The sequence below is a fragment of the Mycetomoellerius zeteki genome, unplaced genomic scaffold (genome assembly GCF_001594055.1).
Source record: "Mycetomoellerius zeteki isolate Tzet28-1 unplaced genomic scaffold, Tzet1.0 scaffold111, whole genome shotgun sequence".
NCBI classification, from domain to species: Eukaryota; Metazoa; Arthropoda; class Insecta; order Hymenoptera; family Formicidae; genus Mycetomoellerius; species Mycetomoellerius zeteki.
In genome coordinates this window covers 465,590-471,067 of record NW_017256029.1, presented here as the reverse complement: position 1 = coordinate 471,067, position 5,478 = coordinate 465,590, and the positions used below count along the sequence as shown (strand labels likewise).

The window sequence follows — 5,478 nt, the reverse complement described above, 5'->3', positions numbered from 1 at the left end:
CCCGTATATAAACATGCATATTACATATATGATCAGTACGAATGACAAAATAAAATCCAATATATGTCAAATTTATAAGTGTTCAGACAAGCGTGCGATTAGCTCAGCGTTAGCGTAGGTAGGCTACCACCCCAAAGATTGTAGGTTCAAATCCCGTCGATACTCCATGCGTTTTCAAGAATATTTATAATTGCGTTATATAATTATAAGAATTTGTATGTACAGAAAAATAATTAATAAACTTAATAATTATTCCGAAAATAAAAAATAAAATCTAAAAAAAATAAAAACAAATTAAATTATAATTAAATTTTTTTTTCGTTAAAATATACTCAGTAGACAAATGTACATATACTTTACAGCAACTTCACGTTTATCTTACAATCATCCAATGCTTCATAGATGAGCCGATTAAGATCCGAAATATTGCAGCAGCATTTAGTAAATCAGAAAACGAAATATCATGATGTGCAAATATGATGTAAATATGAGACACTAAGAATCAGATTTTTGTTTGTCATATTTACATCATATTTGCGTCATAGTATTTCATTTTCTGATTTACTAAATATGACTACAATATTTGGGGTCACAATCGCCTCACCTATTACGGATTTGATGATCGAATACAACGTAAAATTGCAGTAAAATTTATGCGCATCTGTCTATCTGGGTAGTTATTACACCAAAAATTGTACTTCAAAATTAATGTTACAAAATTTCAACGATTTAAAATATTCAAATTCATTTTCTAGAAATCTTTGTTTTTAAGTTGTGTTGTAACAAATATGAATAATATATTCTTCGTGTCAAAAACATCATACATTAGATAATAAATATTCTTTTATATGCTGAAGATAGTTAATGGTTGGACATTAAAAATCTCAAGTGTTCTAACAAAATAATATAACAGAAATATTCGAAAAACATCAAATGATAATGTAACTTTAAATACCAAACGCTGATAGAGACGATCGATGCATGCATAATTAACACTTTGAAATGTCAATATTCAAAAGATTGATGCCAAGTTAACAACCGTAAACAGAAACAATGTGAAGGTCGATATGAAAGACGTTATTATTTCAATCATCATTTACTACAGAATATCTGAGTTATTATATATATATATTATTCTAATATCTATTATTATTAACATAACATGGCTATATTATGTTATATAAGTCTATTCTATTCTATTATTATAAATAAATTAAATTATGAAGAAATAATGGAATAATGAAATTGTAAACTTCCAAATTACCGAATTCTGGGAAATAAAGATTGATTAGAACTATGCCAAAGGAGCGTGTGCGATGGACTTGCGATGGGCGCAGCATGCCGTGACTCGCGAGGATGCACAGTTGCAGCATTATCGACTAAACTTTTTTAGAACGCGTCCCGTCAGTGTCGATAACTCTCATTAAAGCGACCTAGAAAGCGACGCCTTGCCACGAGATATATTCAACAAACCGCAAATTACGTTAATAAACGCCCCACTGACGCCTCCGCTTGAAAACTTTCCGTTCACTCATTACTGAATCTTATCGTTAAAATTTCAAATCCATCCGCTGTGACACACGAAGAAACATCTATTGATATACCCGTCGCACATTTACTTAAAGATCATCCTTTATATTTCAAAGGTAATTTAAAAACTGTCCCTTTACATCTCAAAGATAGTTTCCGTAGAGATAAAATCCTCCTCCGTTTCTTTTATCTTATTCCTTCCTTAAATGAAAGTAGCTCTCTCAAACGAAACACATTCCGGGACAATGTTGGATATGCTATCTTATAGGTACATGTATCTAAATAAATGTGCAACAACATAATGATACTGAATTGTCGTTAAGAATTATAGAATCTGGGTACTGGAATTTTAAATCCACACCATGTTGTTAATATTAATTACCATTACCTAACATGTTAAGAATTATGTAGATCGCATGATATTAAATCTATACTAATATTTTTCAGAATGTGAAAAAATATATTCTTCAAAAGAAACATGTTTTTCACTTTTTATCTAATTATTAAGTGCCTTATAGATTTGCGTACACAAGTAACGTTCGGGCCGTCCAGGAAGCACGCTTGCGACATTGACTGTAACGTTCAACAGAGAAAGTAACTTTTCAAGTGTTATAAAATTCTTCGATATGATTGATTTATATATTTAGATCCATAAGGAATCAAAGATAAGAAGTAATCGTATTAAAGAATTTTACAACAGTTGCAAAGTTGCTTTCTCAGCTAAACGCAGTCATTGGCCTTATATACATTTCCCATACAAACACATTAATGTTGAATCAATATCTCAGAAATGTTGAATCGCAACATTACGAATATTGCATCAACATCGTGAAACAGGTATAGATTTGATATGTATATATGAGATACTTTTGAAGTATCTGACAGGTAATCTGTAGCTACATACATTTTAATTTATGTATCATTTTAAAAGTATCTTACTCATCACTGCTCTGGGGAGGGAGAAAAGAAAGATCTATTGTCATTCACTTTCTCACGTTTAATGCGCGATCGCGTGTTACATTTTGTGCGTGATCAACACGTGTTACTTACATGAAAATCAAACTTTCGGTTTCATCGCCCGGAAGTTTCTTCAAAGCGTTGCTCCCTTCGAATTGTGGATGTTTCGTTCTGACAGACACATCGAGGGGTAGAATCATAAATATTACTGGCTCGCGAAGAAAGATCGTACGAAACCCGCTATTTATGTGTGTCCGTAAACACGAATCGCGGCACAAAGTTTTCAGTTTACAGCTCGAAATCACGTCGAAAAAGCAAATACCCGACGCGATATCAGTTTAACATTCTTACGCGATAAAACTACAAATGTTATCTCCGTATAAACAAAAAATATCTATTGCGCAAAAGACTGATTTATATCTGCATTTTCGTTTGTCTCGGATTGTTTGACTTCCTATAATTTCAATTATCACGATAATAATTAAAATGAGAAGATTCAGGCTGCAGATTCTCACAGAGGAGAAACTAAAAGTAGAAAAGTTACTCCGTTAAATCAATAAAATTTAATAAATAATTGCATAAAAGTACACCAATGCCCATTTTTTAAATTTTCTTGTTAATCTTTGTATAATTTGCGAAATGTATAACGTACATTTAATAAAATAGTAATGAAAAAATGAAATCTATATATAAAAGATATTAAATCTAAACAATAAGAATCTCATATTAAATCTAATTTTACATACTTGCGTTTACAGTCATTTTAGAATTACGCTCTTATTCACAATAGCATGGCTAAAAAGTTACATTAATGTCTATTTTTATTAATGTAGATTAACTTTTATTTTGGTATAACTTACGTTTTATCTTCTTTTAGTTCTAAGAATTAGAAACAGATAAAAAATAAATTAAACTGAGATTGAAGTTAATCTACGTTGGTAGAAATTGGTCTAAAAGATCTTCAAAACTTCCAAGAGTTCAGACAGTTCCAAACAATGCAATATCAAAACTTCGTTGAGCAAACTACGAAAATCGTACGGTTATTATCGTCGAACGAGCAATCTAATCTATGGACAAAATCCACATGATAGAGGTACAATTGTAAAATAAAATGTACTCGAGATAATAAATATTGCGATTTCTCTCTGCAATCACGTAACGTCTGTTGTCTTCAAGTTAAACAGGAATTTATAATCCACGTCGCACTCGATAGAAACGCGATCCAAGATGTTCCATTTTCGTATCTAGAACCGTAGGCCCGGTTTCTCATCATACATTCAACGCTAGACTTTATCTTTCTCCCCTTTCACGTACATATTGTGCAAGTTCGGACGTGAAATAAAAGAGTAACGATCGACAGTCGGCCATATTTAATTCCGAATAAAGCTTCGTCTTCTTCAACAATTCAACTTCTCAATAGAAGCATCTGAAATAATCGCGTATACTATACGTTATATTTAAAGAAAAGTAAATATGTACTAGTGGTAACCATATAGTGGTGACAATTATACAACTGTATAGTTTTATATCTATAAGTATAGTATATTATAAACTTATATATATATATATATATATGTGTGTATAACTATAAGTATATTAATATATGTGTGTAACTATATATTTTAATATTTATATCTAGAAGTTTTATGTAGAATTAATGTACATAGTTGAATAAACTATTTTATGGTCACAATAACTATAAAATAATTACTTAACTATATATACATATATAATATGATACGTTTACACATAATTATTAATCGGATTTGGCAATATCCGTAGTTATTATTAATGCTAACGTAAACTGTCGTATAAACGCTAGTTAAATCTGGTTTTAACAACTGGTACTTTAAAATTGGATTTAACTAATATTTCTGCTGCCCAATGGCTCTCTGACTCTGAAAGGTCAAATACCATAAACTAGCGATTCTACAGCATTTTACATCAGCAATTAATAACTACGAATGTTACTCGAGTAATAGTAACATGCAAATGTGGTACATTAATTCTACATAATATACAATAAAACTTGTATGATTGTCATCTCCATATTTTCTAACGGAGTTATCACTATATTTTTCTTGAGTGTAGAGAGATAGTTTTGTCTGAGAAAAAACTTGTAGAAATCAAAGTCATAGGAATTAAGGACGATCTTTCGTTGAAGCGTACTTGAGTTTCATTGTAACCGTGACTTTGATTTTAAAGTTTCAAAGCGTGCATTTAAACACGCTTTGACTTTTAACGCGTCATTCACCACCTTGGCACGATTAATAACGTATTACCTTTGTTCGTATTACAACCGCGAGAACCGAGAGGCGGCGGCGAATCGTTAACTCGTGTTTAATTAAATCTGTCTGTCACGCAAATCAAGCCCGGTCTTAATGAGCACCGTTGCGAGTCAATCGGACGCCATCCTCGAACACGCATACTGATCCACAGTTTAAGGAAAATTTCAGGTTTACCTTTGACCGTGCTACGAAAAGTGGACTTATAGCTTGTCCAATCGATGAAGGACGACCGTGATCAAAAAGTAGCGACGCCGGTTGAACGTTACTCCGAGTTTTGTATCGCCGCGCGATAGAATTTTTCTCATTGACAGACATACGGACTTTCAACGTATTGCAATCTATTGATGAAACATCGTCAATGATGTAAAATTATTATTTTAAAAACTCGAATAAATCACTTCTAAAAGGATGACCCAGGTTGTTTTTGCGACAGCCGATCTAAGCAAGTTGGCAAATTTTTTTGCGTTCGGAGCAAGTTTTTCACACAGCTGGGGTCATCGTTACCGTTACTTTGGTCTCGGAGTTACTTGTCAATCATCGTGTACACATCAATTAGCGTCAACTATATACTAATCACTGTGCTGCGTGAGTCATCCATTATCGATCGCGACGGAATTCGTATTCTAAGGTGAAGTCTCGTCGTTGTCCTTGGACGGAGAATTGGATGAGTCAAAGCAGGAACGGGATGACTTTGGTTGATCGG

The 5,478-nt window shown here is 32.5% G+C and overlaps 1 protein-coding gene across 1 annotated transcript in view; it reads right to left on the bottom strand.

The window, feature by feature from the left end:
* Bsg (immunoglobulin domain-containing protein Bsg) overlaps positions 1 to 5,478 on the bottom strand; it is an 18,636-nt gene that overhangs the window by 12,653 nt on the left and 505 nt on the right. The gene's annotated exons all lie outside the window — the stretch shown is intronic.